General features: G+C 49.0%; 51 non-coding genes across 51 annotated transcripts; 45 read left to right on the plus strand and 6 right to left on the minus strand.

Annotated features, from left to right (window-relative positions):
• The first annotated feature begins 6,831 nt into the window (after positions 1–6,831).
• Positions 6,832–6,903, plus strand: trnap-ugg (transfer RNA proline (anticodon UGG)). Its single transcript has one exon. It is a non-coding gene; the product is annotated as a tRNA-Pro (tRNA).
• Positions 6,904–7,000: 97 nt separating this feature from the next.
• trnai-aau (transfer RNA isoleucine (anticodon AAU)) lies at positions 7,001–7,074 on the plus strand. The gene has a single exon. It is a non-coding gene; the product is annotated as a tRNA-Ile (tRNA).
• Positions 7,075–7,170: 96 nt separating this feature from the next.
• Positions 7,171–7,243, plus strand: trnaf-gaa (transfer RNA phenylalanine (anticodon GAA)). The gene has a single exon. It is a non-coding gene; the product is annotated as a tRNA-Phe (tRNA).
• Positions 7,244–7,379: 136 nt separating this feature from the next.
• Positions 7,380–7,451, plus strand: trnaq-uug (transfer RNA glutamine (anticodon UUG)). Its single transcript has one exon. It is a non-coding gene; the product is annotated as a tRNA-Gln (tRNA).
• Positions 7,452–7,565: 114 nt separating this feature from the next.
• On the plus strand, positions 7,566–7,637 carry trnaq-cug (transfer RNA glutamine (anticodon CUG)). The gene has a single exon. It is a non-coding gene; the product is annotated as a tRNA-Gln (tRNA).
• Positions 7,638–7,791: 154 nt separating this feature from the next.
• On the minus strand, positions 7,792–7,864 carry trnaa-agc (transfer RNA alanine (anticodon AGC)). The gene has a single exon. It is a non-coding gene; the product is annotated as a tRNA-Ala (tRNA).
• Positions 7,865–8,393: 529 nt separating this feature from the next.
• On the plus strand, positions 8,394–8,465 carry trnap-ugg (transfer RNA proline (anticodon UGG)). Its single transcript has one exon. It is a non-coding gene; the product is annotated as a tRNA-Pro (tRNA).
• A 97-nt stretch (positions 8,466–8,562) lies between these two features.
• On the plus strand, positions 8,563–8,636 carry trnai-aau (transfer RNA isoleucine (anticodon AAU)). Its single transcript has one exon. It is a non-coding gene; the product is annotated as a tRNA-Ile (tRNA).
• A 96-nt stretch (positions 8,637–8,732) lies between these two features.
• trnaf-gaa (transfer RNA phenylalanine (anticodon GAA)) lies at positions 8,733–8,805 on the plus strand. The gene has a single exon. It is a non-coding gene; the product is annotated as a tRNA-Phe (tRNA).
• A 136-nt stretch (positions 8,806–8,941) lies between these two features.
• trnaq-uug (transfer RNA glutamine (anticodon UUG)) lies at positions 8,942–9,013 on the plus strand. The gene has a single exon. It is a non-coding gene; the product is annotated as a tRNA-Gln (tRNA).
• Positions 9,014–9,127: 114 nt separating this feature from the next.
• trnaq-cug (transfer RNA glutamine (anticodon CUG)) lies at positions 9,128–9,199 on the plus strand. Its single transcript has one exon. It is a non-coding gene; the product is annotated as a tRNA-Gln (tRNA).
• A 154-nt stretch (positions 9,200–9,353) lies between these two features.
• trnaa-agc (transfer RNA alanine (anticodon AGC)) lies at positions 9,354–9,426 on the minus strand. The gene has a single exon. It is a non-coding gene; the product is annotated as a tRNA-Ala (tRNA).
• Positions 9,427–9,955: 529 nt separating this feature from the next.
• trnap-ugg (transfer RNA proline (anticodon UGG)) lies at positions 9,956–10,028 on the plus strand. Its single transcript has one exon. It is a non-coding gene; the product is annotated as a tRNA-Pro (tRNA).
• Positions 10,029–10,125: 97 nt separating this feature from the next.
• On the plus strand, positions 10,126–10,199 carry trnai-aau (transfer RNA isoleucine (anticodon AAU)). The gene has a single exon. It is a non-coding gene; the product is annotated as a tRNA-Ile (tRNA).
• A 96-nt stretch (positions 10,200–10,295) lies between these two features.
• Positions 10,296–10,368, plus strand: trnaf-gaa (transfer RNA phenylalanine (anticodon GAA)). Its single transcript has one exon. It is a non-coding gene; the product is annotated as a tRNA-Phe (tRNA).
• Positions 10,369–10,504: 136 nt separating this feature from the next.
• trnaq-uug (transfer RNA glutamine (anticodon UUG)) lies at positions 10,505–10,576 on the plus strand. The gene has a single exon. It is a non-coding gene; the product is annotated as a tRNA-Gln (tRNA).
• Positions 10,577–10,690: 114 nt separating this feature from the next.
• On the plus strand, positions 10,691–10,762 carry trnaq-cug (transfer RNA glutamine (anticodon CUG)). The gene has a single exon. It is a non-coding gene; the product is annotated as a tRNA-Gln (tRNA).
• A 756-nt stretch (positions 10,763–11,518) lies between these two features.
• Positions 11,519–11,591, plus strand: trnap-ugg (transfer RNA proline (anticodon UGG)). The gene has a single exon. It is a non-coding gene; the product is annotated as a tRNA-Pro (tRNA).
• Positions 11,592–11,688: 97 nt separating this feature from the next.
• Positions 11,689–11,762, plus strand: trnai-aau (transfer RNA isoleucine (anticodon AAU)). The gene has a single exon. It is a non-coding gene; the product is annotated as a tRNA-Ile (tRNA).
• Positions 11,763–11,858: 96 nt separating this feature from the next.
• On the plus strand, positions 11,859–11,931 carry trnaf-gaa (transfer RNA phenylalanine (anticodon GAA)). The gene has a single exon. It is a non-coding gene; the product is annotated as a tRNA-Phe (tRNA).
• A 136-nt stretch (positions 11,932–12,067) lies between these two features.
• trnaq-uug (transfer RNA glutamine (anticodon UUG)) lies at positions 12,068–12,139 on the plus strand. Its single transcript has one exon. It is a non-coding gene; the product is annotated as a tRNA-Gln (tRNA).
• A 114-nt stretch (positions 12,140–12,253) lies between these two features.
• On the plus strand, positions 12,254–12,325 carry trnaq-cug (transfer RNA glutamine (anticodon CUG)). Its single transcript has one exon. It is a non-coding gene; the product is annotated as a tRNA-Gln (tRNA).
• Positions 12,326–12,479: 154 nt separating this feature from the next.
• On the minus strand, positions 12,480–12,552 carry trnaa-agc (transfer RNA alanine (anticodon AGC)). Its single transcript has one exon. It is a non-coding gene; the product is annotated as a tRNA-Ala (tRNA).
• Positions 12,553–12,602: 50 nt separating this feature from the next.
• Positions 12,603–12,675, plus strand: trnap-ugg (transfer RNA proline (anticodon UGG)). Its single transcript has one exon. It is a non-coding gene; the product is annotated as a tRNA-Pro (tRNA).
• Positions 12,676–12,772: 97 nt separating this feature from the next.
• On the plus strand, positions 12,773–12,846 carry trnai-aau (transfer RNA isoleucine (anticodon AAU)). The gene has a single exon. It is a non-coding gene; the product is annotated as a tRNA-Ile (tRNA).
• Positions 12,847–12,942: 96 nt separating this feature from the next.
• trnaf-gaa (transfer RNA phenylalanine (anticodon GAA)) lies at positions 12,943–13,015 on the plus strand. Its single transcript has one exon. It is a non-coding gene; the product is annotated as a tRNA-Phe (tRNA).
• Positions 13,016–13,151: 136 nt separating this feature from the next.
• On the plus strand, positions 13,152–13,223 carry trnaq-uug (transfer RNA glutamine (anticodon UUG)). Its single transcript has one exon. It is a non-coding gene; the product is annotated as a tRNA-Gln (tRNA).
• Positions 13,224–13,337: 114 nt separating this feature from the next.
• On the plus strand, positions 13,338–13,409 carry trnaq-cug (transfer RNA glutamine (anticodon CUG)). The gene has a single exon. It is a non-coding gene; the product is annotated as a tRNA-Gln (tRNA).
• A 154-nt stretch (positions 13,410–13,563) lies between these two features.
• On the minus strand, positions 13,564–13,636 carry trnaa-agc (transfer RNA alanine (anticodon AGC)). The gene has a single exon. It is a non-coding gene; the product is annotated as a tRNA-Ala (tRNA).
• A 529-nt stretch (positions 13,637–14,165) lies between these two features.
• trnap-ugg (transfer RNA proline (anticodon UGG)) lies at positions 14,166–14,238 on the plus strand. The gene has a single exon. It is a non-coding gene; the product is annotated as a tRNA-Pro (tRNA).
• Positions 14,239–14,335: 97 nt separating this feature from the next.
• Positions 14,336–14,409, plus strand: trnai-aau (transfer RNA isoleucine (anticodon AAU)). Its single transcript has one exon. It is a non-coding gene; the product is annotated as a tRNA-Ile (tRNA).
• Positions 14,410–14,505: 96 nt separating this feature from the next.
• On the plus strand, positions 14,506–14,578 carry trnaf-gaa (transfer RNA phenylalanine (anticodon GAA)). The gene has a single exon. It is a non-coding gene; the product is annotated as a tRNA-Phe (tRNA).
• A 136-nt stretch (positions 14,579–14,714) lies between these two features.
• On the plus strand, positions 14,715–14,786 carry trnaq-uug (transfer RNA glutamine (anticodon UUG)). Its single transcript has one exon. It is a non-coding gene; the product is annotated as a tRNA-Gln (tRNA).
• A 114-nt stretch (positions 14,787–14,900) lies between these two features.
• Positions 14,901–14,972, plus strand: trnaq-cug (transfer RNA glutamine (anticodon CUG)). The gene has a single exon. It is a non-coding gene; the product is annotated as a tRNA-Gln (tRNA).
• A 154-nt stretch (positions 14,973–15,126) lies between these two features.
• Positions 15,127–15,199, minus strand: trnaa-agc (transfer RNA alanine (anticodon AGC)). The gene has a single exon. It is a non-coding gene; the product is annotated as a tRNA-Ala (tRNA).
• A 529-nt stretch (positions 15,200–15,728) lies between these two features.
• Positions 15,729–15,801, plus strand: trnap-ugg (transfer RNA proline (anticodon UGG)). Its single transcript has one exon. It is a non-coding gene; the product is annotated as a tRNA-Pro (tRNA).
• Positions 15,802–15,898: 97 nt separating this feature from the next.
• On the plus strand, positions 15,899–15,972 carry trnai-aau (transfer RNA isoleucine (anticodon AAU)). The gene has a single exon. It is a non-coding gene; the product is annotated as a tRNA-Ile (tRNA).
• A 96-nt stretch (positions 15,973–16,068) lies between these two features.
• trnaf-gaa (transfer RNA phenylalanine (anticodon GAA)) lies at positions 16,069–16,141 on the plus strand. Its single transcript has one exon. It is a non-coding gene; the product is annotated as a tRNA-Phe (tRNA).
• A 136-nt stretch (positions 16,142–16,277) lies between these two features.
• Positions 16,278–16,349, plus strand: trnaq-uug (transfer RNA glutamine (anticodon UUG)). Its single transcript has one exon. It is a non-coding gene; the product is annotated as a tRNA-Gln (tRNA).
• A 114-nt stretch (positions 16,350–16,463) lies between these two features.
• trnaq-cug (transfer RNA glutamine (anticodon CUG)) lies at positions 16,464–16,535 on the plus strand. The gene has a single exon. It is a non-coding gene; the product is annotated as a tRNA-Gln (tRNA).
• Positions 16,536–17,291: 756 nt separating this feature from the next.
• On the plus strand, positions 17,292–17,364 carry trnap-ugg (transfer RNA proline (anticodon UGG)). The gene has a single exon. It is a non-coding gene; the product is annotated as a tRNA-Pro (tRNA).
• Positions 17,365–17,461: 97 nt separating this feature from the next.
• Positions 17,462–17,535, plus strand: trnai-aau (transfer RNA isoleucine (anticodon AAU)). The gene has a single exon. It is a non-coding gene; the product is annotated as a tRNA-Ile (tRNA).
• Positions 17,536–17,631: 96 nt separating this feature from the next.
• On the plus strand, positions 17,632–17,704 carry trnaf-gaa (transfer RNA phenylalanine (anticodon GAA)). Its single transcript has one exon. It is a non-coding gene; the product is annotated as a tRNA-Phe (tRNA).
• Positions 17,705–17,840: 136 nt separating this feature from the next.
• Positions 17,841–17,912, plus strand: trnaq-uug (transfer RNA glutamine (anticodon UUG)). Its single transcript has one exon. It is a non-coding gene; the product is annotated as a tRNA-Gln (tRNA).
• Positions 17,913–18,026: 114 nt separating this feature from the next.
• trnaq-cug (transfer RNA glutamine (anticodon CUG)) lies at positions 18,027–18,098 on the plus strand. Its single transcript has one exon. It is a non-coding gene; the product is annotated as a tRNA-Gln (tRNA).
• Positions 18,099–18,252: 154 nt separating this feature from the next.
• Positions 18,253–18,325, minus strand: trnaa-agc (transfer RNA alanine (anticodon AGC)). Its single transcript has one exon. It is a non-coding gene; the product is annotated as a tRNA-Ala (tRNA).
• A 50-nt stretch (positions 18,326–18,375) lies between these two features.
• On the plus strand, positions 18,376–18,448 carry trnap-ugg (transfer RNA proline (anticodon UGG)). The gene has a single exon. It is a non-coding gene; the product is annotated as a tRNA-Pro (tRNA).
• A 97-nt stretch (positions 18,449–18,545) lies between these two features.
• Positions 18,546–18,619, plus strand: trnai-aau (transfer RNA isoleucine (anticodon AAU)). Its single transcript has one exon. It is a non-coding gene; the product is annotated as a tRNA-Ile (tRNA).
• Positions 18,620–18,715: 96 nt separating this feature from the next.
• On the plus strand, positions 18,716–18,788 carry trnaf-gaa (transfer RNA phenylalanine (anticodon GAA)). Its single transcript has one exon. It is a non-coding gene; the product is annotated as a tRNA-Phe (tRNA).
• A 136-nt stretch (positions 18,789–18,924) lies between these two features.
• Positions 18,925–18,996, plus strand: trnaq-uug (transfer RNA glutamine (anticodon UUG)). Its single transcript has one exon. It is a non-coding gene; the product is annotated as a tRNA-Gln (tRNA).
• Positions 18,997–19,110: 114 nt separating this feature from the next.
• trnaq-cug (transfer RNA glutamine (anticodon CUG)) lies at positions 19,111–19,182 on the plus strand. Its single transcript has one exon. It is a non-coding gene; the product is annotated as a tRNA-Gln (tRNA).
• Positions 19,183–19,184: the final 2 nt, after the last annotated feature.

Consider the following 19,184-nt stretch of genomic DNA (forward strand, 5'->3'; position numbering starts at 1 on the left):
AATTTTTTTAATATTTTTGTTTACAATACAGAATTATGTCACATCATGCCTCAAGTGGGATTTCTTCAAAAGGTTAAGGATGTCCAAAGGTGTCAGTGTATTTATTTGCGTTTCTAAACTTATCCGTTGTTAAACAATCACTAGATAACTTTCTCACACTGCTTGCTATTCTCACTCACTCACTCACTCACTCACTCACTCACTCACTCACTCTTTAGCTCCCCCTGAGCAGACAGGATGGTGGAGAGTCATTGTTCTTATGATGAGAAGAACAGTTTTTCCTTATTGTATATGTGTGCATGCTTCATGTCTGTGCGCATCATTACTGAATTCATCACACCTCATTTTCCTTACTTAATCACAACAGATTCTCATTCTCAAAGAACTGTACTAATTCCATTTTTCTTACATCAATAAAGTGTACGCTGTGTTCTTTGCTTCTTAACACTAGTACCATTTTCTTCACTGTTATGCCTAAATATAAGCATAACGATTATTAACACTCCTCCAAAATTACTGCTTCGTAGGCTGCTTGTGGGCTGCTTTTCTGGCGTAGTACTATCAAATCCAACGGTCATACTTATATTGTTTTTGTTACTGTTTACTCAGAGTCCTGTGCCGGTCCGTCTCCATTGGCGGAAACAGCAAAAACACCAGATCCTCCACATCATCAGCCACCAGCTGAGCTCCCAGGCCACTGGAAAGATCATCTTCCACCTTTCCAGCATGAGTGGATCCGGAACACACTATTTAAGGCCAACCCACGAACCGGCAAGCCAGAACTAGTGTCCCAGCTGAAGCTTTGGTGGTATCCTCCTCAGCCCCCTTTAATTAACAGTCAGCCACCCGCCTCACCAGACCTCTTCTTCTGTCGGCCCCTTTTCTTATGGATGCCGCTGAAGATGTGGTTATTTCCTCTTGTCTGTGTTCGCCCAGACTGTGGTAAGCACAGGCTAACAGCAGCAGGACTTTACCGCACCGTGCGCAAGGTTTTGGACATCGACGGGTGGTATGACCTTGCCACTGAGTATCTGGAGTGCAAAGGCTGCAAAAAGAAGTATCCTGCCTGGTCCGAGGACATCTTAGGGCAGCTGGATATGGGCCACCGCAGTCAGTTTCCAGCTTTGCTGACATACAGGTAATTCATGACAATCATTCATTATTAGGCACTTTTATCTGTGTTTTTTTCTACAACCAAAGCATTTTCATGATTATATTGTTGTTTCCTTAGATACTCATGTGACAACCGGGTGCTGAGGATGATGAGGGAGAGGACACTGGGCAACAGTGTGACTCAGCTGTACAAGAAGCTGACGGAACAGCACAGTGAGGCATGGACACAGCGTGTTCTGCAGTACCTGACTGCCTGCGAACCGTTCACAAGGTCCTCCCTTGTGCAGCCTCCTGTATTTGCTGAGCCTCCCCTTTTACCTGCCCTGCCTAAGCCTAAGTGGCTCTTAGCCGTGTACGCCAGGGATGTTCTGTGGCGACTGCATGAGGTCAAAGCCAAAATAACATCTGTCCGCGGCTCTGTTCTCAAGATGGACTCCACTAAAAAGGTATCACAGTCCTGTTTATATCCAGAAATTTGCCAGATATGGATATATGTGCATTCACAATGAATACAGTTTTGTCACCCTTTTATTTTTCCCAATAGGTCACAAAGAAACTTGCAGGTGCTGCTTCAGGTACAGCTGCCTGGTGTACAAATGTGGGGAATGAACACGGCCAAGTCCTCGTATCTGTGCTTACAGCCGCCGAGGGACATGGACTGGACCACATGGCAGCTGGCCTGATGAAGCGCTACCGGGACGCAGGAGAGGCAGCCCCAAAAGTGATGTACGTGGACAGAGATTGCTGCAGTCAGCATGGCCAGTGTCAGGTGAAGATGATGTTCTCGGAGTGGGTCGAGCTTGAAGTGCGCCTCGACATCTGGCATTTCATGCGGCGATTTGCTGCAGGTGTCACGACAGAGGCTCATCCACTCTACGGGATCTTCATGGCCCGTCTGTCCACGTGCATCTTTCAGTGGGATCCAGAGGATGTGGCTGCACTTCGCAGTGCAAAGGAGGGTGAGCTGGCGGCAAAGAAGACTGGCCACATCTCAGAAAGGGCGGTCAGTGCTCGCATTACCCGGAGAGAGTTGGCACTGCACTGCCGGAGGAGGACCAGGGGGGTGGAGGAGACCACCAGATTGATCGGGTCACTGATTGATCTGTTCGACAGTGCGGACGGGAAGGACACTCTGGGAGTTCCTCTGCTGAATCACGAACGGATCCAGCAGATATGGAAGGAACAGCGGAAGCACGTTCCGTGTATCCAAGACCCAGAGAACTTTCCGCTGTACATGAAGAAGGGGACACTGAAGAAGGGCGGTGTGGAGCTGTGCTGCTACAGGTGTGCCCGTGGCTCTACCTCCTTGGAGTCTTTCCACCTCCACCTAAACCGTTTTATTCCAGGTATTACATACATACGGATTACAATTTTTTGTCAAAAATATAAGCACTATAACTGCTTCCATTACTTTAAAGTAATGTCACATGAATAAATGTCACACTCTACAGTAATACTACAGTTCTTTTCTGATGTCATAAGCATTAACAAAGCTGTATTACCTGACAAGTCACTAGTAGCTATAATTTTTAATGTAATTTAAATTGCGATTACTCACATTCAAAAGTTGTTTATATAATATATGTGTAATATATGTATTTATTATGTATAAATAAAGACACACATTTGAAAATAATTACATGTATATATTTATTATTCATATAATTTATATTATATATAAATATATTTAATATATATACATATATTTTTCTTAAATATATACATGCATGTGTTGTGTAATTGTATTGTAATTATGTAACTCTATTACATGTAACCAGTTACCTCATAGCACCTCATGTGAAGTACAAAACTTTTTTGTTTATTTAATTTTTAGGAACCAGTGCCAGTGATGCGCATTTTCAAGCGTATCTCCTTGAGGGCTTGATGCGTTGGAATGATGACCGGATGGAAGACGCCATAAAAGGAGCATCCTCCATCCGGACATATGGCTGTGCCATGAGGGAGGCTGTGGACCGGCTTAGCCAAGCTGTCTTCGGGAAGCCCTGGGATGAGCGCTATCGCCCTCCTGGAGCATATACAGGCAAGAAATTCATTAATTCATGTTTTTGTTTTTTTATAGATCATTTGAATTATTTTTGCAAAACAAAAAAATTCATAGATGAACAGGGAGATCACATTCATATATTGTACTATTTTATCTATTTAGCCTTTAATGTATTAGACAAAATGTTAAGAACACTTTCTTTTTTCCCATTTTATTCTTGTAGGTGAATTGCTGGGAATGGAGTACCTTTACAGCCAGACTGGCAAAACACTGACTCCAGTGCTCCAGAACCCAGAGGAGGAAGACAGGCTGGTGGAGGCAGTTGATGACCAGGACCTGCAAGATGAGGGGTTTGACGAAGAGATCACGGAGGACATCACAGTTCCAGTGCTGTATGAGGATGACCCCTGCCGTGATCTTAAAAACAGCCCCTCATCTTTGCCTCTGCCTCAGTCCCCGGCATCACCGGCTGAGCCGTCCGCATCATCTGGCGGAGAAGGACAGCATCTTGCCCCTGCCCCTTCAGTGCTGTCACAGCCATCCGACACTGGAAGTAGTCTCTCCAACGAGGCTCAGGTAAAACACTTTATTTCAGGTAAAAAAGGGCTTTATTTAATTTCAATACCATTTTATTTCACTTATATTAATATTAATCTGCATTTACTAGGGAGCAGTCATTGGACCCGATGGCATCGCTGGGTGGGACAAGGTCCAGGACCTGGCTGGTTACCTAGTGGGTCTTCGTGAGGCTCCTTACCTCACTGACCTGCAGGTGACAGAGGTCATCCAGCTGTGGACAGCTCTCCCTGACTCTGACAAACAGCGGGTCAACTATCAGCCTCGACATCAGCCTCAGCTGACACATGGGCGCTTTAAAGCACCGAAGCGGACCGGAGTCACACCGGGTGTGGAGAGTGTTAAACGGTGTCTGATTGGACATCCTGGGGGTCCAGCACAGTGGCCCAACACCAGTCGCTTGGTTGAGGCAATTTGTATCAAGCTGTGTGCTTTACACAAGTCGCCGACCAAGAAGGCTGGAGTTTGCACCCCCAGGTGGTCTAAAATCCTCACCGATTACCACCACATCCGAGAGCTGGTGCTTAACTGTCGAAGGCTGATGGATGAAACCATGATCCAGCTGTTTGAGCTAAACCAGAAGACACTCATTCAGTGGTAAGCAAGGGACATTATTTGCTTCAAATTAAATGAATACTTCTTAAAACATATTTATAATACAAGTAATTTATTGTCAGGTTTCAGCGTCGGCAGAAGAATCAGGAAATGAGTGTCCTCGCTCAGGGACTGACTTCACCTGACCCAATTGCTGTGGCCGATGCGCAGCTTCCTCTGCCAAGGGAAAAATTGGATGAAGCGCCATCAACATCAGGGCCAAAACATCCATTTATCCTTCTGCCAAATCGGGAAGGACAGGCTCCGATCCTGCGGCCAGGTCGACGGCCCGCTGCTACCACCACCACACAGTGCCCCATTGCACCTGCCCCCACAGCATCAGGAGTTGTGCAGCCCATTTCAGCACCTGGGTCATTGTTTGGCACACTAGTCCTTAACCCGGACATGACTGTGTCAGTGGTGATCCCCTCTTCTGGTGCTTCAACATTGAGTGCAGGCCCAGCTCCACCTGCTCCTGCGTCTGATGCTCCTGTGTCCCGTTACACCCAGAGGAACAGGCGCCGACGGGCCCTGGAGGAGGAAAGCGGCGTCCACAAGAGAAAGTATGTGCGAGGGGTTACTTTTAACAGATGCAGCAAATGTGGGCAGCCCAAAACTAAAGAGTTCGGCCATAGTCGATATGGCAATGCCACATTTTGCCCGAGTGCCTCAAATGGAAAATCTTTCGATGAATGGTTGGCAGAACAGCGCCAGCTACATAAACCTCCTCAATAAAGACAATTTTTTCTGTATATATTTTGTTTACATGTGCCCACTCTTTCATACTGTTCGGTATCCTCCTCAATAAATAATTTATTTTCTGTATATATTTTGTATTTTACACGGGCCCACTCTTTCACATTTTCCGGTATCTTCCTTAATAAATATCTTTTACTGTATATATTTTGTTTTTATTACATGGGCCCACTCCTTCATATTGTCCTGTATACCCCTCAATAAATATAATAAATGTCTTTTTTTTGTATATATTTATATATATTACATGGGCTCACTTTTTCATATTGTCCTGTATACCCCTCAATACTGTATCCTCCTCAATAAATTATATCTTTTCTGTATACATTATGTGTATGTATATTATGTTCATTTAAATTAAATATTTTACATTTCAACATTTAAAGTGTCTTTTGATCAGATAAATTAAATCTGATAAATGATATCCATCAAATCATGTCCCACATATACAAAAAAAATATATAATAATCTTTGAGAAAACATTTTATTCATTAATTTAAACATAAACATGTAATATGCCTTTTAAAAATATTATAAACATGATTAACATAAAACATAAAATCAACTACTGAAACATTTTAATTCGTTTTATTTAACCATAAACATATATCATATACATATATGTTTATACATATTTACCAAACAATTATTTTCACAAAATAATAAATATCAGTCAACATATTGATATGTCTAGGGACCGATTTGTGGAAAAAGCAGGTGAGGATGGGGGCGTGTTTTAAGACGACGGAAACTGTCAACGTGACAATTCGCTCCAATCGGATCGCGTATTTAACCATAAACATGTAATATGCCTTTTAAAAATAACATACACAAATTAATAAATATCAATCAATATAATGTTATGTCTAGGGCGAGATTTGTAAAAAATAAAATAAAAATAAAAACAAGGTGGGATGGGGCGTGTTTTTAATACGACGTAAAGTGTCAACGTGATGATTCACTGTTTGGAATCAGTCCAACCGGATCAAGTTTCGCGATTCGCGAATCATTTGATTCAGAACGGGACTTCGACTCAGTCGCGCAGACCGCGGGTTCGAATCCAGCCCGCCGAGGGTGACGTGTTTCACATGTAACTAAAACTCATCCATACCGCATAAGAATATAGCCCGAATATTGTTGCAGGGGAAACTTGTCGGCACACTTGCGTTTTCGCGTCTTTTTCGCTTGCGAGGGGGGGCTCAAAGATTGGGCTCCTTCTTTTGCGCAGCGAGCGCTCTACCATTTGAGCTAATTCCCCTGGCTGCAGAAGGCAGAATCTTCTCCCTGTTAGGTCCACCACCATTATTGAATCCATTCAAAGGCCCACTTTCATTCCTTTGCCTTTGACCTTGTCTCGAGGTGTGTCATTTCTTCCATTGCAGTTAATTTTTTCTTTCTTTTGTTGTTGCTATTTGTCTTCTTTGCTTTTGGTTATTATGATCGCCGCCAACTTGTTTGTTTTTAGACTCATTTCTTCTAATGCTTGCTTGTTTCATTCAGTGTTTTTAATGTTGTTTTTTGGGCTTTCTTGTTGTTGTTGCTTTATTACAAACGATCCACTTGGCTTTCACAAGATTGTGATCCTGTATCAGAAGTGACTGTTGCGGTCAAGTAAGTCTGCACCCCTGAGGACCGTAACAGGGTGAGTAGAGCAGGGCAGAAACAAGTTTCTCAGAAATCGAGGTGCTTTTTGCCACAAGCGCAGACTTCCGGATGCTCCCTGCATTCAAAGCCACGTGAAGAGCGTCGCTCGAGGGCAGGCGGCGGTGCGCCAGCTGCGTGAGAGTGGCTCGTTGGTCTAGGGGTATGATTCTCGCTTTGGGTGCGAGAGGTCCCGGGTTCAAATCCCGGACGAGCCCGTGGTCAGGCTTGGTCCTGAAGCTTTTCTGCCTGCTAAGGGGCCCACGAGCAGTCAGCAAATTTTGGGGAAATTGGGCAGACGTCAGGCCGGAGCCAGGCCGGTTAGCTCAGTTGGTTAGAGCGTGGTGCTAATAACGCCAAGGTCGCGGGTTCGATCCCCGTACGGGCCAACGTCTTTTGTTCTCTGTTAGCTCGTCTCTGCTCTTCTCTCAAAGCGACGGGTGGTGTCACGTAAACCCCTGCAGACCAAACCCTAGGGGGATGTGGCCGAAATAGCTCAGTTGGGAGAGCGTTAGACTGAAGATCTAAAGGTCCCTGGTTCAATCCCGGGTTTCGGCAGATGCAGCTTTCTTTTGTCTTTTGGTCGAGAGTGGCCAGTGACCAAAACTCACTGGGATACAACCCCTCGCTCTGACTGGTTCCCCCTAGCCGCAACACTATCTACCTCCAGGTCAGCTGTCAAAGAGGCGCTCGTGGTTCCATGGTGTAACGGTTAGCACTCTGGACTTTGAATCCAGCGATCCGAGTTCAAATCTCGGTGGAACCTACGTGCCTTCTTGCGGCAGATAAAAACAAAAAAGGCTCAACTTTATTTTTGTTGCTGGTGAGCCGTAAGCGACTTCTTCTTTGCTTTCCTCTGAGCAGCGTCTTCTCTCGTCAAGGTTCCATGGTGTAATGGTTAGCACTCTGGACTCTGAATCCAGCGATCCGAGTTCAAATCTCGGTGGGACCTGCTTTTGCCACGAATGTGCGCAGGGCCCGTTCTGAGAAATCCTTTTGACAGCAGTGGGACCCAAAGGCTCACGCAACTGCGAGGGTACGTTTCGCACGGCAAAAAGCGCAGTCTGTCTCCTTGGGGACGTGCGCGTAAAAGGGCAGGAGCCCTTTGGAGAATGCGGGCATCGATCCCGCTACCTCTCGCATGCTAAGCGAGCGCTCTACCATTTGAGCTAATTCCCCTGGCCGCAGAAGGCAGAATCTTCTCCCTGTTAGGTCCACCACCATTATTGAATCCATTCAAAGGCCCACTTTCATTCCTTTGCCTTTGACCTTGTCTCGAGGTGTGTCATTTCTTCCATTGCAGTTAATTTTTTCTTTCTTTTGTTGTTGCTATTTGTCTTCTTTGCTTTTGGTTATTATGATCGCCGCCAACTTGTTTGTTTTTAGACTCATTTCTTCTAATGCTTGCTTGTTTCATTCAGTGTTTTTAATGTTGTTTTTTGGGCTTTCTTGTTGTTGTTGCTTTATTACAAACGATCCACTTGGCTTTCACAAGATTGTGATCCTGTATCAGAAGTGACTGTTGCGGTCAAGTAAGTCTGCACCCCTGAGGACCGTAACAGGGTGAGTAGAGCAGGGCAGAAACAAGTTTCTCAGAAATCGAGGTGCTTTTTGCCACAAGCGCAGACTTCCGGATGCTCCCTGCATTCAAAGCCACGTGAAGAGCGTCGCTCGAGGGCAGGCGGCGGTGCGCCAGCTGCGTGAGCGTGGCTCGTTGGTCTAGGGGTATGATTCTCGCTTTGGGTGCGAGAGGTCCCGAGTTCAAATCCCGGACGAGCCCGTGTTCAGGCTTGGTCCTGAAGCTTTTCTGCCTGCTAAGGGGCCCACGAGCAGTCAGCAAATTTTGGGGAAATTGGGCAGACGTCTGTCCGGAGCCAGGCCGGTTAGCTCAGTTGGTTAGAGCGTGGTGCTAATAACGCCAAGGTCGCGGGTTCGATCCCCGTACGGGCCAACGTCTTTTGTTCTCTGTTAGCTCGTCTCTGCTCTTCTCTCAAAGCGACGGGTGGTGTCACGTAAACCCCTGCAGACCAAACCCTAGGGGGATGTGGCCGAAATAGCTCAGTTGGGAGAGCGTTAGACTGAAGATCTAAAGGTCCCTGGTTCAATCCCGGGTTTCGGCAGATGCAGCTTTCTTTTGTCTTTTGGTCGAGGGTGGCCAGTGACCAAAACTCACTGGGATACAACCCCTCGCTCTGACTGGTTCCCCCTAGCCGCAACACTATCTACCTCCAGGTCAGCTGTCAAAGAGGCGCTCGTGGTTCCATGGTGTAACGGTTAGCACTCTGGACTTTGAATCCAGCGATCCGAGTTCAAATCTCGGTGGAACCTACGTGCCTTCTTGCGGCAGATAAAAACAAAAAAGGCTCAACTTTATTTTTGTTGCTGGTGAGCCGTAAGCGACTTCTTCTTTGCTTTCCTCTGAGCAGCGGCCTCTCTCGTCAAGGTTCCATGGTGTAATGGTTAGCACTCTGGACTCTGAATCCAGCGATCCGAGTTAAAATCTCGGTGGGACCTGCTTTTGCCACGAATGTGCGCAGGGCCCGTTCTGAGAAATCCTTTTGACAGCAGTGGGCCCCAAAGGCTCACGCAACTGCGAGGGTACGTTTCGCACCGCAAAAAGCGCAGTCTGTCTCCTTGGGGACGTGCTCGTAAAAGGTCAGGAGCCCTTTGGAGAATGCGGGCATCGATCCCGCTACCTCTCGCATGCTAAGCGAGCGCTCTACCATTTGAGCTAATTCCCCTGGCCGCAGAAGGCAGAATCTTCTCCCTGTTAGGTCCACCACCATTATTGAATCCATTCAAAGGCCCACTTTCATTCCTTTGCCTTTGACCTTGTCTCGAGGTGTGTCATTTCTTCCATTGCAGTTAATTTTTTCTTTCTTTTGTTGTTGCTATTTGTCTTCTTTGCTTTTGGTTATTATGATCGCCGCCAACTTGTTTGTTTTTAGACTCATTTCTTCTAATGCTTGCTTGTTTCATTCAGTGTTTTTAATGTTGTTTTTTGGGCTTTCTTGTTGTTGTTGCTTTATTACAAACGATCCACTTGGCTTTCACAAGATTGTGATCCTGTATCAGAAGTGACTGTTGCGGTCAAGTAAGTCTGCACCCCTGAGGACCGTAACAGGGTGAGTAGAGCAGGGCAGAAACACGTTTCTCAGAAATCGAGGTGCTTTTTGCCACAAGCGCAGACTTCCGGATGCTCCCTGCATTCAAAGCCACGTGAAGAGCGTCGCTCGAGGGCAGGCGGCGGTGCGCCAGCTGCGTGAGCGTGGCTCGTTGGTCTAGGGGTATGATTCTCGCTTTGGGTGCGAGAGGTCCCGGGTTCAAAATCCCGGACGAGCCCGTGGTCAGGCTTGGTCCTGAAGCTTTTCTGCCTGCTAAGGGGCCCACGAGCAGTCAGTAAATTTTGGGGAAATTGGGCAGACGTCTGGCCGGAGCCAGGCCGGTTAGCTCAGTTGGTTAGAGCGTGGTGCTAATAACGCCAAGGTCGCGGGTTCGATCCCCGTACGGGCCAACGTCTTTTGTTCTCTGTTAGCTCGTCTCTGCTCTTCTCTCAAAGCGACGGGTGGTGTCACGTAAACCCCTGCAGACCAAACCCTAGGGGGATGTGGCCGAAATAGCTCAGTTGGGAGAGCGTTAGACTGAAGATCTAAAGGTCCCTGCTTCAATCCCGGGTTTCGGCAGATGCAGCTTTCTTTTGTCTTTTGGTCGAGGGTGGCCAGTGACCAAAACTCACTGGGATACAACCCCTCGCTCTGACTGGTTCCCCCTAGCCGCAACACTATCTACCTCCAGGTCAGCTGTCAAAGAGGCGCTCGTGGTTCCATGGTGTAACGGTTAGCACTCTGGACTTTGAATCCAGCGATCCGAGTTCAAATCTCGGTGGAACCTACGTGCCTTCTTGCGGCAGATAAAAACAAAAAAGGCTCAACTTTATTTTTGTTGCTGGTGAGCCGTAAGCGACTTCTTCTTTGCTTTCCTCTGAGCAGCGGCCTCTCTCGTCAAGGTTCCATGGTGTAATGGTTAGCACTCTGGACTCTGAATCCAGCGATCCGAGTTCAAATCTCGGTGGGACCTGCTTTTGCCACGAATGTGCGCAGGGCCCGTTCTGAGAAATCCTTTTGACAGCAGTGGGACCCAAAGGCTCACGCAACTGCGAGGGTACGTTTCGCACCGCAAAAAGCGCAGTCTGTCTCCTTGGGGACGTGCGCGTAAAAGGGCAGGAGCCCTTTGGAGAATGCGGACATCGATCCCGCTACCTCTCGCATGCTAAGCGAGCGCTCTACCATTTGAGCTAATTCCCCTGGCCGCAGAAGGCAGAATCTTCTCCCTGTTAGGTCCACCACCATTATTGAATCCATTCAAAGGCCCACTTTCATTCCTTTGCCTTTGACCTTGTCTCGAGGTGTGTCATTTCTTCCATTGCAGTTAATTTTTTCTTTCTTTTGTTGTTGCTATTTGTCTTCTTTGCTTTTGGTTATTATGATCGCCGCCAACTTGTTTGTTTTTAGACTCATTTCTTCTAATGCTTGCTTGTTTCATTCAGTGTTTTTAATGTTGTTTTTTGGGCTTTCTTGTTGTTGTTGCTTTATTACAAACGATCCACTTGGCTTTCACAAGATTGTGATCCTGTATCAGAAGTGACTGTTGCGGTCAAGTAAGTCTGCACCCCTGAGGACCGTAACAGGGTGAGTAGAGCAGGGCAGAAACAAGTTTCTCAGAAATCGAGGTGCTTTTTGCCACAAGCGCAGACTTCCGGATGCTCCCTGCATTCAAAGCCACGTGAAGAGCGTCGCTCGAGGGCAGGCGGCGGTGCGCCAGCTGCGTGAGCGTGGCTCGTTGGTCTAGGGGTATGATTCTCGCTTTGGGTGCGAGAGGTCCCGGGTTCAAAATCCCGGACGAGCCCGTGGTCAGGCTTGGTCCTGAAGCTTTTCTGCCTGCTAAGGGGCCCACGAGCAGTCAGCAAATTTTGGGGAAATTGGGCAGACGTCTGGCCGGAGCCAGGCCGGTTAGCTCAGTTGGTTAGAGCGTGGTGCTAATAACGCCAAGGTCGCGGGTTCGATCCCCGTACGGGCCAACGTCTTTTGTTCTCTGTTAGCTCGTCTCTGCTCTTCTCTCAAAGCGACGGGTGGTGTCACGTAAACCCCTGCAGACCAAACCCTAGGGGGATGTGGCCGAAATAGCTCAGTTGGGAGAGCGTTAGACTGAAGATCTAAAGGTCCCTGGTTCAATCCCGGGTTTCGGCAGATGCAGCTTTCTTTTGTCTTTTGGTCGAGGGTGGCCAGTGACCAAAACTCACTGGGATACAACCCCTCGCTCTGACTGGTTCCCCCTAGCCGCAACACTATCTACCTCCAGGTCAGCTGTCAAAGAGGCGCTCGTGGTTCCATGGTGTAACGGTTAGCACTCTGGACTTTGAATCCAGCGATCCGAGTTCAAATCTCGGTGGAACCTACGTGCCTTCTTGCGGCAGATAAAAACAAAAAAGGCTCAACTTTATTTTTGTTGCTGGTGAGCCGTAAACGACTTCTTCTTTGCTTTCCTCTGAGCAGCGGCCTTTCTCGTCAAGGTTCCATGGTGTAATGATTAGCACTCTGGACTCTGAATCCAGCGATCCGAGTTCAAATCTCGGTGGGACCTGCTTTTGCCACGAATGTGCGCAGGGCCCGTTCTGAGAAATCCTTTTGACAGCAGTGGGCCCCAAAGGCTCACGCAACTGCGAGGGTACGTTTCGCACCGCAAAAAGCGCAGTCTGTCTCCTTGGGGACGTGCTCGTAAAAGGTCAGGAGCCCTTTGGAGAATGCGGGCATCGATCCCGCTACCTCTCGCATGCTAAGCGAGCGCTCTACCATTTGAGCTAATTCCCCTGGCCGCAGAAGGCAGAATCTTCTCCCTGTTTTGCCAGCTGCGTGAGCGTGGCTCGTTGGTCTAGGGGTATGATTCTCGCTTTGGGTGCGAGAGGTCCCGGGTTCAAAATCCCGGACGAGCCCGTGGTCAGGCTTGGTCCTGAAGCTTTTCTGCCTGCTAAGGGGCCCACGAGCAGTCAGTAAATTTTGGGGAAATTGGGCAGACGTCTGGCCGGAGCCAGGCCGGTTAGCTCAGTTGGTTAGAGCGTGGTGCTAATAACGCCAAGGTCGCGGGTTCGATCCCCGTACGGGCCAACGTCTTTTGTTCTCTGTTAGCTCGTCTCTGCTCTTCTCTCAAAGCGACGGGTGGTGTCACGTAAACCCCTGCAGACCAAACCCTAGGGGGATGTGGCCGAAATAGCTCAGTTGGGAGAGCGTTAGACTGAAGATCTAAAGGTCCTTGGTTCAATTCCGGGTTTCGGCAGATGCAGCTTTCTTTTGTCTTTTGGTCGAGGGTGGCCAGTGACCAAAACTCACTGGGATACAACCCCTCGCTCTGACTGGTTCCCCCTAGCCGCAACACTATCTACCTCCAGGTCAGCTGTCAAAGAGGCGCTCGTGGTTCCATGGTGTAACGGTTAGCACTCTGGACTTTGAATCCAGCGATCCGAGTTCAAATCTCGGTGGAACCTACGTGCCTTCTTGCGGCAGATAAAAACAAAAAAGGCTCAACTTTATTTTTGTTGCTGGTGAGCCGTAAGCGACTTCTTCTTTGCTTTCCTCTGAGCAGCGGCCTCTCTCGTCAAGGTTCCATGGTGTAATGATTAGCACTCTGGACTCTGAATCCAGCGATCCGAGTTCAAATCTCGGTGGGACCTGCTTTTGCCACGAATGTGCGCAGGGCCCGTTCTGAGAAATCCTTTTGACAGCAGTGGGCCCCAAAGGCTCACGCAACTGCGAGGGTACGTTTCGCACCGCAAAAAGCGCAGTCTGTCTCCTTGGGGACGTGCTCGTAAAAGGTCAGGAGCCCTTTGGAGAATGCGGGCATCGATCCCGCTACCTCTCGCATGCTAAGCGAGCGCTCTACCATTTGAGCTAATTCCCCTGGCCGCAGAAGGCAGAATCTTCTCCCTGTTAGGTCCACCACCATTATTGAATCCATTCAAAGGCCCACTTTCATTCCTTTGCCTTTGACCTTGTCTCGAGGTGTGTCATTTCTTCCATTGCAGTTAATTTTTTCTTTCTTTTGTTGTTGCTATTTGTCTTCTTTGCTTTTGGTTATTATGATCGCCGCCAACTTGTTTGTTTTTAGACTCATTTCTTCTAATGCTTGCTTGTTTCATTCAGTGTTTTTAATGTTGTTTTTTGGGCTTTCTTGTTGTTGTTGCTTTATTACAAACGATCCACTTGGCTTTCACAAGATTGTGATCCTGTATCAGAAGTGACTGTTGCGGTCAAGTAAGTCTGCACCCCTGAGGACCGTAACAGGGTGAGTAGAGCAGGGCAGAAACACGTTTCTCAGAAATCGAGGTGCTTTTTGCCACAAGCGCAGACTTCCGGATGCTCCCTGCATTCAAAGCCACGTGAAGAGCGTCGCTCGAGGGCAGGCGGCGGTGCGCCAGCTGCGTGAGCGTGGCTCGTTGGTCTAGGGGTATGATTCTCGCTTTGGGTGCGAGAGGTCCCGGGTTCAAAATCCCGGACGAGCCCATGGTCAGGCTTGGTCCTGAAGCTTTTCTGCCTGCTAAGGGGCCCACGAGCAGTCAGTAAATTTTGGGGAAATTGGGCAGACGTCTGGCCGGAGCCAGGCCGGTTAGCTCAGTTGGTTAGAGCGTGGTGCTAATAACGCCAAGGTCGCGGGTTCGATCCCCGTACGGGCCAACGTCTTTTGTTCTCTGTTAGCTCGTCTCTGCTCTTCTCTCAAAGCGACGGGTGGTGTCACGTAAACCCCTGCAGACCAAACCCTAGGGGGATGTGGCCGAAATAGCTCAGTTGGGAGAGCGTTAGACTGAAGATCTAAAGGTCCTTGGTTCAATTCCGGGTTTCGGCAGATGCAGCTTTCTTTTGTCTTTTGGTCGAGGGTGGCCAGTGACCAAAACTCACTGGGATACAACCCCTCGCTCTGACTGGTTCCCCCTAGCCGCAACACTATCTACCTCCAGGTCAGCTGTCAAAGCGGCGCTCGTGGTTCCATGGTGTAACGGTTAGCACTCTGGACTTTGAATCCAGCGATCCGAGTTCAAATCTCGGTGGAACCTACGTGCCTTCTTGCGGCAGATAAAAACAAAAAAGGCTCAACTTTATTTTTGTTGCTGGTGAGCCGTAAGCGACTTCTTCTTTGCTTTCCTCTGAGCAGCGGCCTCTCTCGTCAAGGTTCCATGGTGTAATGATTAGCACTCTGGACTCTGAATCCAGCGATCCGAGTTCAAATCTCGGTGGGACCTGCTTTTGCCACGAATGTGCGCAGGGCCCGTTCTGAGAAATCCTTTTGACAGCAGTGGGCCCCAAAGGCTCACGCAACTGCGAGGGTACGTTTCGCACCGCAAAAAGCGCAGTCTGTCTCCTTGGGGACGTGCTCGTAAAAGGTCAGGAGCCCTTTGGAGAATGCGGGCATCGATCCCGCTACCTCTCGCATGCTAAGCGAGCGCTCTACCATTTGAGCTAATTCCCCTGGCCGCAGAAGGCAGAATCTTCTCCCTGTTAGGTCCACCACCATTATTGAATCCATTCAAAGGCCCACTTTCATTCCTTTGCCTTTGACCTTGTCTCGAGGTGTGTCATTTCTTCCATTGCAGTTAATTTTTTCTTTCTTTTGTTGTTGCTATTTGTCTTCTTTGCTTTTGGTTATTATGATCGCCGCCAACTTGTTTGTTTTTAGACTCATTTCTTCTAATGCTTGCTTGTTTCATTCAGTGTTTTTAATGTTGTTTTTTGGGCTTTCTTGTTGTTGTTGCTTTATTACAAACGATCCACTTGGCTTTCACAAGATTGTGATCCTGTATCAGAAGTGACTGTTGCGGTCAAGTAAGTCTGCACCCCTGAGGACCGTAACAGGGTGAGTAGAGCAGGGCAGAAACACGTTTCTCAGAAATCGAGGTGCTTTTTGCCACAAGCGCAGACTTCCGGATGCTCCCTGCATTCAAAGCCACGTGAAGAGCGTCGCTCGAGGGCAGGCGGCGATGCGCCAGCTGCGTGAGCGTGGCTCGTTGGTCTAGGGGTATGATTCTCGCTTTGGGTGCGAGAGGTCCCGGGTTCAAAATCCCGGACGAGCCCGTGGTCAGGCTTGGTCCTGAAGCTTTTCTGCCTGCTAAGGGGCCCACGAGCAGTCAGCAAATTTTGGGGAAATTGGGCAGACGTCTGGCCGGAGCCAGGCCGGTTAGCTCAGTTGGTTAGAGCGTGGTGCTAATAACGCCAAGGTCGCGGGTTCGATCCCCGTACGGGCCAACGTCTTTTGTTCTCTGTTAGCTCGTCTCTGCTCTTCTCTCAAAGCGACGGGTGGTGTCACGTAAACCCCTGCAGACCAAACCCTAGGGGGATGTGGCCGAAATAGCTCATTTGGGAGAGCGTTAGACTGAAGATCTAAAGGTCCCTGGTTCAATCCCGGGTTTCGGCAGATGCAGCTTTCTTTTGTCTTTTGGTCGAGGGTGGCCAGTGACCAAAACTCACTGGGATACAACCCCTCGCTCTGACTGGTTCCCCCTAGCCGCAACACTATCTACCTCCAGGTCAGCTGTCAAAGAGGCGCTCGTGGTTCCATGGTGTAACGGTTAGCACTCTGGACTTTGAATCCAGCGATCCGAGTTCAAATCTCGGTGGAACCTACGTGCCTTCTTGCGGCAGATAAAAACAAAAAAGGCTCAACTTTATTTTTGTTGCTGGTGAGCCGTAAGCGACTTCTTCTTTGCTTTCCTCTGAGCAGCGGCCTCTCTCGTCAAGGTTCCATGGTGTAATGGTTAGCACTCTGGACTCTGAATCCAGCGATCCGAGTTCAAATCTCGGTGGGACCTGCTTTTGCCACGAATGTGCGCAGGGCCCGTTCTGAGAAATCCTTTTGACAGCAGTGGGCCCCAAAGGCTCACGCAACTGCGAGGGTCCGTTTCGCACCGCAAAAAGCGCAGTCTGTCTCCTTGGGGACGTGCGCGTAAAAGGGCAGGAGCCCTTTGGAGAATGCGGACATCGATCCCGCTACCTCTCGCATGCTAAGCGAGCGCTCTACCATTTGAGCTAATTCCCCTGGCCGCAGAAGGCAGAATCTTCTCCCTGTTAGGTCCACCACCATTATTGAATCCATTCAAAGGCCCACTTTCATTCCTTTGCCTTTGACCTTGTCTCGAGGTGTGTCATTTCTTCCATTGCAGTTAATTTTTTCTTTCTTTTGTTGTTGCTATTTGTCTTCTTTGCTTTTGGTTATTATGATCGCCGCCAACTTGTTTGTTTTTAGACTCATTTCTTCTAATGCTTGCTTGTTTCATTCAGTGTTTTTAATGTTGTTTTTTGGGCTTTCTTGTTGTTGTTGCTTTATTACAAACGATCCACTTGGCTTTCACAAGATTGTGATCCTGTATCAGAAGTGACTGTTGCGGTCAAGTAAGTCTGCACCCCTGAGGACCGTAACAGGGTGAGTAGAGCAGGGCAGAAACAAGTTTCTCAGAAATCGAGGTGCTTTTTGCCACAAGCGCAGACTTCCGGATGCTCCCTGCATTCAAAGCCACGTGAAGAGCGTCGCTCGAGGGCAGGCGGCGGTGCGCCAGCTGCGTGAGCGTGGCTCGTTGGTCTAGGGGTATGATTCTCGCTTTGGGTGCGAGAGGTCCCGGGTTCAAAATCCCGGACGAGCCCGTGGTCAGGCTTGGTCCTGAAGCTTTTCTGCCTGCTAAGGGGCCCACGAGCAGTCAGCAAATTTTGGGGAAATTGGGCAGACGTCTGGCCGGAGCCAGGCCGGTTAGCTCAGTTGGTTAGAGCGTGGTGCTAATAACGCCAAGGTCGCGGGTTCGATCCCCGTACGGGCCAACGTCTTTTGTTCTCTGTTAGCTCGTCTCTGCTCTTCTCTCAAAGCGACGGGTGGTGTCACGTAAACCCCTGCAGACCAAACCCTAGGGGGATGTGGCCGAAATAGCTCAGTTGGGAGAGCGTTAGACTGAAGATCTAAAGGTCCCTGGTTCAATCCCGGGTTTCGGCAGATGCAGCTTTCTTTTGTCTTTTGGTCGAGGGTGGCCAGTGACCAAAACTCACTGGGATACAACCCCTCGCTCTGACTGGTTCCCCCTAGCCGCAACACTATCTACCTCCAGGTCAGCTGTCAAAGAGGCGCTCGTGGTTCCATGGTGTAACGGTTAGCACTCTGGACTTTGAATCCAGCGATCCGAGTTCAAATCTCGGTGGAACCTACGTGCCTTCTTGCGGCAGATAAAAACAAAAAAGGCTCAACTTTATTTTTGTTGCTGGTGAGCCGTAAGCGACTTCTTCTTTGCTTTCCTCTGAGCAGCGGCCTTTCTCGTCAAGGTTCCATGGTGTAATGATTAGCACTCTGGACTCTGAATCCAGCGATCCGAGTTCAAATCTCGGTGGGACCTGCTTTTGCCACGAATGTGCGCAGGGCCCGTTCTGAGAAATCCTTTTGACAGCAGTGGGCCCCAAAGGCTCACGCAACTGCGAGGGTACGTTTCGCACCGCAAAAAGCGCAGTCTGTCTCCTTGGGGACGTGCTCGTAAAAGGTCAGGAGCCCTTTGGAGAATGCGGGCATCGATCCCGCTACCTCTCGCATGCTAAGCGAGCGCTCTACCATTTGAGCTAATTCCCCTGGCCGCAGAAGGCAGAATCTTCTCCCTGTTTTGCCAGCTGCGTGAGCGTGGCTCGTTGGTCTAGGGGTATGATTCTCGCTTTGGGTGCGAGAGGTCCCGGGTTCAAAATCCCGGACGAGCCCGTGGTCAGGCTTGGTCCTGAAGCTTTTCTGCCTGCTAAGGGGCCCACGAGCAGTCAGTAAATTTTGGGGAAATTGGGCAGACGTCTGGCCGGAGCCAGGCCGGTTAGCTCAGTTGGTTAGAGCGTGGTGCTAATAACGCCAAGGTCGCGGGTTCGATCCCCGTACGGGCCAACGTCTTTTGTTCTCTGTTAGCTCGTCTCTGCTCTTCTCTCAAAGCGACGGGTGGTGTCACGTAAACCCCTGCAGACCAAACCCTAGGGGGATGTGGCCGAAATAGCTCAGTTGGGAGAGCGTTAGACTGAAGATCTAAAGGTCCTTGGTTCAATTCCGGGTTTCGGCAGATGCAGCTTTCTTTTGTCTTTTGGTCGAGGGTGGCCAGTGACCAAAACTCACTGGGATACAACCCCTCGCTCTGACTGGTTCCCCCTAGCCGCAACACTATCTACCTCCAGGTCAGCTGTCAAAGAGGCGCTCGTGGTTCCATGGTGTAACGGTTAGCACTCTGGACTTTGAATCCAGCGATCCGAGTTCAAATCTCGGTGGAACCTACGTGCCTTCTTGCGGCAGATAAAAACAAAAAAGGCTCAACTTTATTTTTGTTGCTGGTGAGCCGTAAGCGACTTCTTCTTTGCTTTCCTCTGAGCAGCGGCCTCTCTCGTCAAGGTTCCATGGTGTAATGATTAGCACTCTGGACTCTGAATCCAGCGATCCGAGTTCAAATCTCGGTGGGACCTGC

The sequence above is a fragment of the Garra rufa genome, chromosome 7 (genome assembly GCF_049309525.1).
Source record: "Garra rufa chromosome 7, GarRuf1.0, whole genome shotgun sequence".
Taxonomy (NCBI): Eukaryota; Metazoa; Chordata; class Actinopteri; order Cypriniformes; family Cyprinidae; genus Garra; species Garra rufa.